General features: G+C 39.4%; 1 protein-coding gene and 1 pseudogene across 3 annotated transcripts in view; both read left to right on the top strand.

Moving 5' to 3' along the window:
- LOC137984967 (transcription initiation factor TFIID subunit 5-like) overlaps positions 1–9,333 on the top strand; it is a 22,594-nt pseudogene extending 13,261 nt beyond the window's left edge.
- Positions 9,334–12,521: 3,188 nt separating this feature from the next.
- The window catches only part of LOC137984939 (tetratricopeptide repeat protein 28-like), a 20,107-nt gene continuing 17,628 nt past the window's right edge, over positions 12,522–15,000 (top strand). For all 3 annotated transcript variants that reach the window (XM_068832283.1, XM_068832282.1, XM_068832284.1), the window contains exons 1-3: positions 12,522–12,902; positions 13,160–13,284; positions 14,646–14,767. The gene's annotated coding sequence lies outside the window, so the exon portion shown is untranslated. The remainder of the gene's footprint in view (positions 12,903–13,159; positions 13,285–14,645; positions 14,768–15,000) is intronic.

Here is a 15,000-nt window from a genome sequence, read left to right as displayed (position 1 = left end):
TTCACAATTACCAAATCTGGTGTCTATCTCAAGGCTAATACAGACAAGATAATCAATCACCAATGTATTCTATTCTTAGGAAGGACAGTGATAAATTGGTGAAGATTACCTTGATGAGAGAAGCTGCCAAAAGGATAAGTTTGGGTCCGGACACTCTTCCATCCATCTGCTTCTACAGTGTACTCAATGCACATACAAGGTGAGGAGAGAAATTTGTGTCACAAAATTTTGGCTTTCATTGTCACTGTGACATAGAGGATATTACATGGCCGCGCGGGGAAACGAATTTTATCTTCTAGTGGTTTCAACAAAATTTAATATTCAAATTGTGAGAGGAAGATAATTATTAGCATACCAGACAAAAAAACAAGCCCGCCCTTATTACTATCCCATATGCATGACATTTTATCAGTGTTGAAAGGCTGTTAGGTTTGTGAATTATTAATGAGTTTTTGAAGTTAAGCATAATGTCTTCTAGAACAATACTAATGATTTGCTCAGCATTAATTTGAATCTAATGGGAGATTAGAACAAAAATTCTGGTGCATTCATTGAGTTAGTCTGGTGTAGCAAATAAGGATTTAGAACAATGTCATCAGTTTTAGAGTGGGAGTTCTAGGTGACAAGTAGGTGATGAGTAGTAATATTTTCCAGTCACCAATAAGGATTGGTCTGGACTTCAAGTCTGACTAAAGAATTCCAGTCCAAAAAGAAGCTGAGGGCTAGAGGCAATAAATAGAGTCTAGGTTGAATTGGAGGCATAAAGATGCTTCAATCTTGTTATTATTATTATTATTATTATTATTATTATTATTATTGTTGTTGTTGTTGTTGTTGTTGGTGTTATTATTATTATTATTATTATTATTATTATTAGCAGCAGCAGCAGCAGCAGTAGTAGTACAAATGTAGTAGTGGTAGTAGTAGTAGTAGTAGTCAAATAATTATTGTACACAAAGATTCCCAAGTAATGTCAATGCATAGAGTGATATGATGCAATCCTTAACCAATTGGGTTACATTCGTTGCTAAAATTATCTCAGAGAATCATCTTCTTATTACAGTTTGAACACTGTTAGTATGTCAGAGGAGTCAAGCCTGCTGTCAGGTGGGTTTGAGGACAGTAGTGTGCGGGTGTGGAGCCTCACCCCAAAGAAACTGAGAATGCTCAAATCACCCTCAGAACTTGCTCAAATTGACAAAGAAGCAGGTCAGTTAAAGTTGAATAAATAATGTAATGTCATTGAAGTGTAAAAAATGCTTAAAATGTAAATTGCTGCGATGAACTTCCCCCATTGATGAGTAAAATGTGCTGTTAGACATCACTCTTTTGAGAGAAAGGCACAAAGCTTTTGGTACTTACTATCATTATTATACAAGTCACAAGTTTGGTATGTACCATAAAATTCTGAAGGTAAGCCACAGGGCTTATATTTTTCAAAGCCCCTTTTCGAGGGGCTTATTTTTGGAGGGGTTTATCTACAGAGGGGAATTTGCATTTGCAAATCGATTGTGCTAGCCTTATACTTGGAAGTAAATTATTTACTGTTTTTGGTTTGTTTTACTTTGTATTTGAGGGCAATTTTCCAAGTACAAGCTCCCGGGAGGGGCAATTTAACAGAGGGTTTTTTGCATTACCGCTTTGGGGGGCTTATATTTTGGAGAGGCTTATTTTCAGAATTTTACAGTATTGTGAGTCAAGAAGCTGGCCTGGTCTGGTTGTGAGGGCATTTGATTTGCATGTGGTTGCTTTGGGCTCAGATCCCTCTCTTACCATTGGCTGGATTTGTCTTACATTTGTATGTGTTCCCAAATTCAACAACAAGTTACTTTGTACATGTAAATAGCTAACTGGTTTCCTTCTGCCAGCTGGGGTTCTCAATCATGTTCTGTTAAGTTTGAGTTTTTATTATAGCGGAGTGGCTGTAAAAAACTTACTTGTCTTTCTAGAAGACAGTATAAACAAAGCCATTTTACTGTTGTTGATCACTTTTATTTCTCTATCTCAGAGGATGTTCTTGAACGAATAATGGACCACAGGTTTGTTCCCTATTGCTAGTAACATCACACATAAAGGTTATGATTGAATTTACGATATAATGCAATCATTTTTTACCTGTAAACTACGAGTGCACCAAACACTAAAATGAACCATTAAAGTAGAGTTGTCTTCCCAAGCTTGGTTAAGATTGAGAAAGTGACAAATCTACTGAATGGGGTTGGGGGAGTAGCAATTCTCCCTCTCCAGATAGATGAGGACAATAATAGTTCTTAAAATTAATATAACCCATTGACTCCTTGCCACCCCACCCCACACGCCCTATTGATGATTTAAATCATCTGGCGTTTGACAGAGTAAAATCTATTGAGTCTCACTCCAAGAGTTCAACAGGTTAAAGTTGCTTGATCTTGATGATTGAAAAGGAAACCTAGGGACTGTGAACTGTCTACAAATCACCTGAGCCTTCTTTTGAAGTCTGTCCAAGTATGAAGTATGTTTTGGTATTAAAATGGTTTTACTGGTTTTTTTAATGGTTTTTTACTGGGTGCCAGAGGTTTTTCTTGCACAGTTTCCAGTGTCGGTCATGTCTCTATTGTGTCGCTGCTTGTGCCGTTGGCCTTTGGCCGTCGAAGCGAGTCGAAGAATTTTCCGTCCGCCGCACGCGAGAAAAAACTCTGTTATCCCGGGTACTTTACTTGAGAATGAAGCTAATTTTTTTGAGAAAGACTATTCATGTTACTCGTATTACCGGTATTTGCTTTTAATTAACTGAAAAGCTTAAGAGAACTCCCAACTGGAAGGCCTTTTAAAAGAGACATCAGCTTTATATAATATTTAGAGATTTACAGCACATGGCAAAATGCATAACTTGTCTTGTTGTTTTACTTCTCAGGACAGCTGTGGAAAGTAGACGCTTGATTGGTCATTCAGGGCCAGTATTTTCCACTAGTTTTAACACAGATAACTCATTCCTTCTCTCGAGCTCTGCAGACAGAACAGGTATATACCATATTCATAAATGGTGGCCAAGAAATTATTCTTTTGTCTTTTAGACTGTTCCAGGCTCCCAGATAGTCGGGAAAAGCGAGTGGGGGCTTGGGTCGAGGCGAGGCGACCCTAACCTCGCCTCGCCTCGACCTAAGCCCCCATTGTGGTTTTTTTTTAAATTGTTTCTTATTATTATTCTGTATATTGCGTCTATGGAGTCTCTATACCTTTAGTTCATTAGTTTGTTTTAAAGGACATAACTATCCCGTCTGGGACGTTCAGTTTTGGTGAGTTGTTGTTTTTGTTTACTCCTTGAACTCAAAGACCGAAAAGGGTCGCAAACTGGGGTGTTTATGCGGGCAAGATTGTGTTGCTACCGTCAGGTTGTTTTCTTGATCTACAAGGCCTCCCAAAGGTTGTACCCCAAGGGAAATACACGTATTGAGTTGTCAATTTTCTGGATAAGCGTCTGACCCAGGAAAACGCCATCATATATAGCCCATCTGTAGCCGCTAAGGTCTCGTTTAGGGTTTCACGCGAAGAAATATAAATATATGTTTTTAATGTGTTTTAAATGTGGTCTCTTTTAGGGGTCAAAAAATCCTGGCCGAAGCCCAGATTGGTCTCCTTTAAGGCCCAGTAATACTGGCAACATTTTTCGTACAACATGTCGCGCAACAATGTTGCGTTGCAAGTTGAGATGTTTTGTTGCGCGTATTACCATCTTCTTGTACAACAAATTTTTTTGTTGCTAAAAGTAGACGTCGCTTTTACGTTTTGGAATATGGAAATTTGTTACGTAAGAAGGTAGTAATACGCGCAACAAACCATCTCAACAGCGACGGCAACGAGAACTTCACAAATTTGCATATTTAGTTGGCAAAAACAATATCTTTGCACGCCCTGCACGTGCTTTTTTCACTTTTGTTTATTTCTTTGCCGTCGTCACCAAAAACAACGTGAAATAACCAAATTTGAGGTTTTATGACGAACGTCAGCATTCGAGGACAAAGTTTCATTTTCTCCCCTAAATTAAGTGCCGTTCAGACGAGTTTTTGAGGAACTACCACACCCTTGACATATCAAAAAAGTTGAAATAAAAACGAAGCGATTATTGTAAATAACTCGGATTTGTAGTTTGAGATGACGTTCTCGTTGCCGTCGCTGTTGTCGTTGCTTAAACACGAAGGCGCGCTTTATAAGGAAGTCTTCCCTGGGAAGATCGAGGCTCATTTGTCAGTCACCGTTGACGTGCGCGGGACTATAAAACGTTTGGTGCCTTAGGTTCTGTGATAATTTCTTTAATAAAAAAGCCCTTATGGCATTGTGTCCGTAAAATGCCATAAAATGTTATCGGTCGTTCTTTTTTCAAATTCCCCAAATTCGCGCTAAAAATATCTTTTCGGGCTTCCGACTCTGTGTTGCTGTTTGTTGATCGCCATCTTAAATAATTAATCAGTCGTGCTTGAATGAATTCGTGAAGCGCCTCCTTTTATAGTGCGTCTTCGTGTTTAAGCTCCCTATCGTCCAACAACAGGGGTTTAGTCTTATACAACCTTGGCAAGGAAGTGTGAGGCACATACAGGACAAGGCCAGTAAAGTGCATTCAACGTTCAGTCACGATGTTCTGTAGCCTTTGAAGGCCAAGGGCCGGTTGCTCGAAGCCTGGTTAGCGCTAACCGTTGGTTAACAGGTATCAAAACCTAAAGGTTTCCATGGTATTTATCGCTGATCAACGCGAACCATGTTTCGAGCAACCAGGGACCAGTTGCTTGAAGCCTGGTTAGCGCTAACCGCGTTGGTTAAGAGAAACCTATAGGTTTCCATGGTATTTAACGCTGGTCAACGCTAACCATGTTTCGAGCAAACAGAAGGTCACAGTACATCTATTCATTTCCCCAAGGGGATGGCTGGGACAGTAAGTGCATATACTTGGGGGTTCTCGATTTCCAGGGGGTGAGGTTCAGGTTGATGAAGTTTGTCAAAGGATTAACGAGAAATTTAACACAGGTGCCTACGAGCCGTACGATAAATCTATGTTGAGAAGTTGGAATCTTTATAGTTTTCTTTCCTCAGTCCAAAAGGGCACTACTTCGCTACAGCATCTCATGACCGCACAGCTCGCCTTTGGAGCACCGACCACCCACAACCCCTCGGGATCTTAGCTGGTCACGTGTCTGACGTCAATGTAAGAATATATTCAAACATTCGAGAGTTTAAGAAACGACGACGGCTACGGCAACGACAACACCAAAAAGAAGTAATATTATTGGTTTAAAAGAACCAAAATGCTCGTGCTGCGCGTGCGGCACGCATTTTTGAACATTTCTTTCCCGTACTCGTCAAAACTACTACATGAAATGACCAAATTTAAGGTTTTGTGGACAACGTGGACAAACTACAGTGAATCTTTCAGTCTCACTCTTTACTTCAAATCCGTCCATACCAATCCAGTTTTAAGACACTTCGCTCATATTGAATAATATAAACAAGATGGAATAATCATGAAATACTTAGAACGGCTCAAACTTATATTTTGAAGTGACGTTTTCGTCGCCGTAGCCGTCGTGGTTTCTTAAACTCCCTATTAGCTCTTTTGACGGGCACGGAATGGTTTTTATCGGGGAGGGGAGAGTGAGCAGGTACTTTTGATGTTTAAACTTAAAAAACAACGACGTCGGAAGAAAACAAAACGGCGGAGAATAATGAGGACAAACAATGGCTCTGCGCTCTCTGCATGTGCGATTTAAATTTTGATGCATTTCTTTGCCGCTCTATTTAATGACCAAAAAAATAACCAAATTTAAGGCTACAATCAAAGATCTGAATATCCGACCCTAAAAATCCGCATTCAAAATTTTGTGACCAATTTTATACCAGATAAATTCATTGAAAGTTCTGACACAATTTGCATTCCAAACAACCTGATACATTCGTGAAATCGTTGCAATAACGCTCAAGAAGCCGTCATCCTTTCTGCTAGAGTTCGCTTTTCGTGTAAAAAAGGAGTGTTTGAGTGTAATCTTGTTTAACCAAAGTGCGCCATATTCTTTAGCCGCGTTGTCAGAGCGAGTCCAAGTGCGAAGAATTTCATAAGAAACTTAACACACAAAGTTTACGTTAAGGCATATTTTTTTTGTGTGTGTGTGTTGTATGGCAAAGATATCCGCAAAGATTTAAAAATTAGACACTACCAAAACAAACTGAGAAAGGGAAACGAAAAAAAATCACTTCGTTTGCTTGTGAAACCCAACGATTTTTAATCAACCACAAAAACACGTAAAATTTTTTCTAATTGTTCAGTTGGTTTTTTTTGTCATATGGTAATTGATACGATTAAGACCTTAGTTTTTATTCTCATTTTTTGTCTTTCACAGAGAGTTGCTTTTCATCCAAACTGCAACTACGTTGCTACTGGATCTTGTGACCGGACCGTGAGGTTCTGGGATCTAAATACTGGCAGCTCTGTCCGTTTTTTCACTGGACATAAGGTAACTGTTGACAAATGCACGACCGCGCAAGTTCTGATCTTTCTTGGGCTGAGTTGCTCGAAGTTTCTTAAGAGCGAACAGCGTTAAATACTATGACAACTGATTGGTTTTAAAGGGAACCTCTATTCCATCCTAAGCGGATAATTTTTTTTAAGCGGAAGGAAAAATGTTGGCCATCAAATTTTTTTGCAAGTGTTTTCATCAAAAAAAAGAATTTTTGAATTACTTACCCTTACTTTCATATTTTTCAGGCTCCGCCATCTTGAATACTGAGCTTTTTGTATAATGACGACGAGGCAACTGCAATATGTCACAATTAATCGAGAAGTTGTCGCCCGAGAAATTTAAAAATAAAATTGACTGGTCCTAAATTCTTTTAAAAAACTAATTTACATCAAATTTTATGGCAAACATTGTTTACTGTGGTTTTTAGTTATTTTTTCGTTGGAATGGAAGTTTCAATAACGTTACATAACAATTGCGTTATTTTTAGCTGTGCATGTATCGATTTATGACTTGATTGGGATATTGCTCACTGAAACCGGGAACAATCTTTTATGGTGCGTTTGCCACTTCCTCATTTTTCTCTCGTTTCCTTGCTACTCAGGGAGCTATCTATTCGCTGGCGTTCTCTCCCGACGGACGTTACCTCGCCTCGTCAGGTAATTTCAGCAACGTTTGCCTTAACCGTTATATCTTGATACAGCATAACAAGTTTCTTCAAAATGTCAAGCCTTGACATTTTGAAGAACACTCATTGAACACTTCCTTCCGCACACGGTGTGCGGAAGGAAGTGTTCAATGATGTAGAGAGCGCAACACTTTTTCTGAGCCTGTGGATACTCATTATAGTGTTTCCTTTAACCGTTGGCAAGTTTACATGAACCTTTCTTCAAAGAGTCGGCTCAAAGCGAGGTGAACTTGAAATTGTCCTCTTGGAATTTCAAGCAAGCGCAGGTGTATTTCAGACTGTCTGAATGTGTTACCACCATATTCAGCTGAGATAGTTCCTCTGTGATCTGTTTTCTTATTTATAGGAGTCGATAAGCGTATCCTAGTTTGGGACCTGGGAGAAGGGACATTACTGACAGAGCTGAAAGGACACTCAGATACCGTGTACTCTTTGCGTTTTAGTAGAGACGGGAACATGCTCGCTTCAGGTATGAGAGCCTCAAATTCTTTCTCTGGAGAATTTATTCAAGGATTGCGTTTTCCTCTTCGAAAGAATTGGCTTGAATCCAAAGTTGGCCTAGTATAATACCGATTTGTATTTAGGTTATCATCTCATGTGGGATGGAATGTTAAACGAACCGGGATGGGTTGTCTTCATAGGCAGAAAACGGGATGATTTGTTAACAGAAGTAGCGACAGAGGAATCAGTGTACGACTGTAACTAGATTTTTTTTTCTTAGTTGGGCGACATGGGATACCCGAGGGATTAAACGTAAAAGAACCCGTGATACAGAATCGTCCATTTTGGGCAACTCAGTTTTGTCAGCATCGTGATTGATCTTTTTTCAGGTGGTGTGGATAACTGTGTCAAGCTATGGGACGCTCGTGCTATTTGTAATCCTGAGGATGATGAAGAGGAAAGAAGCAACGAAAAGTAAGTTTGTGAAAAACGGGTTGGTTAGTGTCACTACTGGCAAATCTATGTGCCGCCTTTCTTGAGCTCGTCAAATCCTTTTAAATGATGGAAATATGATTTGACGATTAAAAAAAGAAAAAAGAAACAAAGCAAAGAAAAACATATAAACACCCAACTGATCTTTTGACGTGTAAGTTCATTACATCGCTGTTCTTTTTCTTTTGTCCTCATAATTCTTACAGCGATTATCAGTGACACGCGCCCCTCCACGACTTTTTCCATTTTTTCGAAATGAAATTTGGGAGGACGTCAATCAAATGTTTCCATGACAATAGTTTTCTTTACTTGGCGGCAGTCGAATTAGCCATGGAAACATTTGATTGACGTCCTCCCAAATTTAGTTTTGAAAAGTAAAAAAAAAGTCGTTGAGGAGCGCGTGTGACTGGTAACCGCTGCAACGAAACATAACGGTCAGTACGCAGCAATTATTACGGCTCTCGGGATTGGTTCACAAAACAAAGAACGATACAAAAGAAACAGTGGACCCTAACTCTAAGAAACAATAGAGCTGCGTCCTAAAGGGATCCAATGAAATTAGAGGTTTTAAAAAGCTGCTTCCTGGGTCGAACGTAAGGACTTGGCGTAGTTTAGCAGTCATTGGGATATAGTTTTTGTGAGATTGAGGGATCCATTATGTCGCAACACATGGCGAACTTACGCAGTCCTTAATAGTGGCCTCACAAAGTAAATTTATATTTTTGTCTTTCTCTTTTCTTAGCCCTGAATCGTCCAAATGCGAGACTTTCGAACTCGGATCCTATCCTACAAAGAGGACGCCAGTTCACTGTTTACACTTTACGCTTAGAAATTTGCTACTTGCGTCTGGGCCTTTTATTCCGTCTTCCTAAGCAACTGATAAATACTTCTTGTAATGTGACTACTCCGAAATGCAGAAACTTGATGCATGTTTTTGGATCTTTAAAACGAGCACGGAATACAAGCAATCTTAAATATTGATTCTTCTTTTTCAAGTAAGGACACAAAAAGAAACAGTCAAACGTTGCTAAAACTTCATGCTTAGTTTTCGTCCAGAGGTATTTTTGAAGTGGCTTTTCTGGAGCTTTAAGAATCTTCCACTGTTTACACCAAGCCAAATGTCGTGTTCTTTTGAAGTGGTGACAAGAGAGGTAGAATTATGAAATATTAATTGTAAATAAACAGAACTTTACGAAATTTTGTAAAATAAAATTATAGACCCTATTACCGATACCGAGGCCATTTCTAATTCTGATGTTTCGAGCGGATAAATTTAAGATGCCCCGGGGGGTTGTGGGGGGGGGGGGGGGGCAAATGCATACCGTGAGTTAACTTGGGTTTGTGATTTTGAAATCAGTTTTATCTTTTCATCCTTTGATGATACGTGATAAGAAACTGAAACGTCTAGTTGGGAGAATTTTGCACTCAAAGAAAGTGCATACCTACAACATGAAGGTAATTGCTCCCGGGCCAGGGTAATGGCTTCCCATTGTATATCCCTGAGGACAATAGAATTCAAGATGGTCGCCCTCTCGGTCAAAAGATCTATTGAAACTTTCACTTGGCCTTTGCAAAGGCACATTAAATTACTGACCCCGTCGAACGCTGAGGAACTTAGATTTGGATTTCTAGTAGTAACAAGTTTCCACGACGAATGGGTGCGTCGCCAAACCAAGCTGCCTGGCTGGCGTGTCCTATGATCCAAGATCCCCGGCGAAGACACGACTGACAGTTACTTTTCAGACCAGCTTGGCTTGATAAATCCATGTCTTCCCCAAGAGTTTTCAAGGTAGAAATATGGTTTCGTTTCACTTATTTCCTCAAGGACACTTCTTAGAAAGGGCACCATTTGCGTCAGGTGTGGAGTAGAATTTGGTCGGGGGGGGGGGGGGGAGAGTTGGTGTGCGTAAAATCTAGAGTACAACGTTTTTCGGGAACAAGAGAACGCAAGCAATTTTTTTAAAGGGAACAAGGATCAAGGATTCCTCCATTGCAACGGCTTAAATCGCTCAACTACTGTAAACTAACTGCGATGATCCTTCCAACTTTCATTACAAGCATGGCAGGGGTATTTTGCAGAACACCGAACGTTATAACATCGGTATTTGATGGTATTAACTGTACTTATAGGCAGCATTAACTGAAAGCCAACCATTTTAGAAATTGACGCTTAGACCTAATTACTGCAGCATGCACCACCATAATTAGCCAGTATCAAAAATACCATAATCCCCTTTGTTTGTCTCTCCAAACTTTTGCATAAGCATTGTTTCCAGTTGCTCTTAAAGTGCCCATAACCCCAAAATGTTTTTTTTTTTGTTGCTAAAATGAATCTTTGCACCTGTTCGAAACGCATTGCGGCCATTTTTTCCTTTTTCTAACAAATCCTGCCATTTTATAGGCTTCGGAAGTGGCGAAAATCCAAGCATCTTTTGTTCACGACCGAGTCAGAAGGGGAGTGGGTCTATTCCTGTTTTGACGTCACAATCTACTTTGCATGCATTCTTACAAAGAGTTAATGCAATGTAAATCAGTTACCCCTGCCGTTTCAAGCAAACAATTGTTATGATTGCCTAAAGTTCATATCACAACAACCTCGCACTTGTTGCGGAAATTGTCCGCCACACCATAAAAACTGACTTCTTTAAAACGGTTTCCTATTAAACGAGCGTAAAGGAAGACTTCGAACCGTACGAATGTTTGAGAACAAATTAAAGAAACCTGAAGCATCGCTGTGGGCGAAAAGGCTGACCTGAACGCAACCGCGGAATAATTTCAATCCGAGGTGTGAAAGCGTGAAAAAGCGCGGGAATCTGTCTCGCTGCCGAGGAAAGAGGAGAAAGAGGCCGATGAATGTAAGTAATGTTTGTCTCGTCTTCTCTATTTCGTTAACGTTCAAAACGTCGTAAACTCTACTTTCCTAATACACTAGGCTGATCTTTATCCTCAAAACTACAAACAGATTTTTTCGGAGGCGTTTTTAAAGAGTTCACAAGGCTGACGCCCCTATATTTTCACTGATATTTTGAAGGTGACTCACAGGCTCCCCAACCTCACAAGGCGATTTTGCATGCATAACTATTATGTAGTAAGAGAGTTTAATGGTGAAAAGAGTTTAAAATGAAGTTAAGTTGAAAAACTGAACGTCTTTCTCTCGCAATAAACTTTCCCTACCTCAAATATGTTGTTCACTTTTGTTTTGGGTCCATTCATTAGCCATTGCTGATGTAGTGAAATCAGTACTCGTTTATACACTCTCATGCGAAGCGAAGGCTGCACACTCGTCACCTCCGGAGAAGAACATCACTCCACTATTATTTTGATCTCCCTTCACAAGCAAAAGTCCTCAATTGTGATAAAATTCCCATTTCCATATAGCCCAATGATATTTCCTCCAAATACGTAACTCTTCTCGCTGAGGATACCCCGTTCGAGAGTCAGCGGAGCTTCGATCGGCCAGAAGAGCAGAAGAAAAAGAGAAAAAGCTTTGGGTTGACCTCAACCCTGACTCAACTTCTACGACGAGCATTTTTGATTCACTGTCAAACTCCAGCCAACCATGGTCGAATCCTAATTATTGACCGACTGCCAACAGGATATTTGTAAAGGGACGTTTCCCTTCACTGCGCTGTTAACTAAATTGTTGTGCAATAGCGATGTAACTTTTTCAGCAGTCTTTATGAAGCCCCTTCTACAGCTACCTCAACCTGTATAGCTTGTATTACTGACTTAAAGGCAAGCACAAGGTAGGTAAAATACGTCGTAAATGGCATAATTCGGGACATTGTTCTAACTTCCTTCTGTCGCTTCATCTTTGAAAGAGCTCCTTTGAGTATTTCACGTTTGTTCATTACACTTAAAACCATTTCTGGAAAGCTGATACTTCTAGGAATAGCAAAGATTTCCACGGCACTTGTTAAACCGGGGAAGAAAAAAATCCCATGACTCCGAAGTTAAGTTTGACATTATGCTTTCTTATGTATTCCGCTCCACCATATGTTGCCATGTCTATCTAGATAACAGGACTGAATTCTGAAGTTTCAAGTTAAAAGACACCTTACGACGCTAGTACACTGATTTGTCTGCCAAGAAAGAATGAAACATGTTAAGATCGGCCTATTGTGCAAAGAATGAAGCCTTTACAAAATATGTCACGGTATTAGAAGGTTGTACTCGATTGTTCTTCTTTCAATGCCAGGTGAAACTTGCTTGCGACTGATTATGCTGGCTGCAAAAATTGCCTTTCTATCCATTCTATTCTTAAAACGGAAGGTGGTAACTATAATTTATTGTGCATGACGAATTAGGATACTTCAGTTTGCTCATTGAGCAGTCTAAAAACTGAAACATCTATAGTTAACAGTCAGCAAATGGACAGATGCATAGTTATTTTAACAGAAATAAACTGCATAGCGCTGTCTGAGTGAACCTTTTCAGCACAACTGCGCTAAAATGATAATTATGAATTCTTGTGACTGCAGGTTGCGTTTACGAGTTTATTATAAAAATCCAGCCGTCCATGATTGATAAGTAAATATTGACCTGTTGCCATAGGATCTATAGAAAGGGAATTTTCCCTTTTCAATGCTATATGGTGCGATAAATACTTAAGTTCCATCAACCTACTTTACCCAGCCTTTCGTAACCGCGATCAGACCGTACCAGTTTTGAATACGTAGCGGTTTGTGGACAAACGTGCAAGTAGGTTGGGGAACGCTTTCAGCTCAAGAAATCAAGCCTAGGGTAGTGTCTCAAGTACATAATGGAATACACAAGCGCGTAGCAATTGATTGTTTGAGGTTGATCTTTTTTATATTCGGTGCTATAAACATCGCAAAGCTACAGTAGTTCAAACCACCAGGCACGCATGTCCTGTGCCTTCGAAATGATCGAAGTTGCGGCTGCAACGAACTAAAAATCGCTTCAATGTTAGCGCCACCGATCTTTGCCTTTCTTGATTATTGCAACGATGATCGGCCAAGGTTTCTTGCATGTCTTCTTGGACTGTTAAATTCCATCATGGAATTTGTTAATGTCATGTTGGTTTCTGTTTCAGGGGTGAGGGCGTAGCTGAACAGGTTCTATATTAGAATCCTCAGACTTGTTGACCGTGCAGTGATTTTTCACCATCGCAAGAACTTAAGAGATTTCTACGAAAAGTTTGCCTTACGTTCCTAATCGGTAAGTCAAATGTTTACAAAAATTTGGTTTTATCAACGGAGTTGATAATGTAAATTGGCTCAGACGAAGGGCTAACGCTCGAAACGTCAGCTTTTAGAATCTCTGTACGGTGGCCAATTTACATTATCAACTCCGTTGATAAAACCAAATTTTTGTATACTACTTCCCCACCGACGCAGCACCACAGTTTCTTTAGAAACTACCCCTTCAAGTCAAATGTTTGCAATCCTTCGTAGCTGAACCACACAAATGATTTGTAATTAAACTGTGAATAATTTAATTTAAGCTTTAATACATTTTAAATATATAGTGCCTGTACTGCACTGGTTTTGCTTTGTGCTGTTATGGTGATTCTGATTCAGTTTGTTTCTTCATTATTTAACGGTTCGCAAGTAAGAGTCTGGTTATTGTAATTCGAGCAGTTAGAAGCGTCGACGCATATTTCTAAAGCGAAAGCGGAAGAGAAACCTTCAAGGCCAAAAGGGAAGTCATATCTTGTTACAGAGAAGTTTAATGCATCGAAATTGTTTTATTATCTGGTCACAGTTTGGTGTTCCTGTGGACCGAGCTTACGTGTTTTGAGAGAAAAATTGCACGCTCGCAAAAAAGCCTGGTAACGGGAAATATTGTTGCGCAAGAGAACTAAGACGATCCACTACCGAAGAACACTCGCAATCGTATAACTGATAATGTTTTTAATTCGATCTGAAATTAAAATGTACAATATATTCTAATTAACTAAATCAATTGGTAATAAAAGAAATGAAACGAGCGAAGCGGGAATAACTGATAAAAACTTTTAACAATCATTATACCATGCGGCTACTGTTCGTCAATATCCAAAACTTATGAAATCCATATAAAACTAACAAAACTGAAATGATTGGTAATATTATAACAGCGATCATAAACTTACTTCTATGGCGAGTTTTCTTAATTTTCCTTGATCGGGATAACCATAAAACAGTGTAACAGGTAAGCAGTAAATCACATGAAACATGTCCAATTCAGATATCGGGTAAAAACTGAACTTCTTAATTAAAGTTTAGGTTTATCTACTATTTAAGTTTCCTGTTAGGCGTGTACGAGGCTAACGCAAATTCCTTAACTATGAATTCCTTGCATAGTCCAAAAACTACGTTAACAAATATTATTTCTTCCGTAGAATTGAAGTTCATCAATAATTAAATTAATGAGGGAATAGTGCTCTTATTAAAACATCGTATATTCCGTTTGTTTTTGTTTGTTTTGTTTTGTTTTTGTAAGGGATTGCCTTACAACAGTTAAAGTGTAGTTAGACTAGCAGAAGTTAAAACTATCACTGCTCACGTCACTGAAGTTTGGGCTAACATCTGTTGCAGGAGGACGTACATCACTGTGGCTAGTTGTCTTCGAGACGGCAAATTGATCGGAACCATTGTACGTTCTGCTTGGTATATCATTCAGCTTGCTTATAGAAGAATTTCAGTGACATCTAGCAAAGGTGAGATCAGATCCACCTGTTACACTCGTTGTAAGGACTGCAAGAGGCTTGCCCCGTTGACATGTGCATGAGTTCTCCGTGGAATGTTAAGTTGGGAAGTGGTTTACAGCTTTATCATATTAGGCACCGGTATTAAATTAGAGGCAGAAAATAGAAGGCGATTGTCTTCAAATTTTCCTGACTTCGTTTTTGTAAAGCTTTTTCATCATTTGCTTACAACCCTCCCCTTCTCT

This window comes from Montipora foliosa, chromosome 14 (assembly GCF_036669935.1).
Source record: "Montipora foliosa isolate CH-2021 chromosome 14, ASM3666993v2, whole genome shotgun sequence".
Classification (NCBI taxonomy): domain Eukaryota; kingdom Metazoa; phylum Cnidaria; class Anthozoa; order Scleractinia; family Acroporidae; genus Montipora; species Montipora foliosa.
This window is presented reverse-complemented; position numbering and strand designations above follow the sequence as displayed.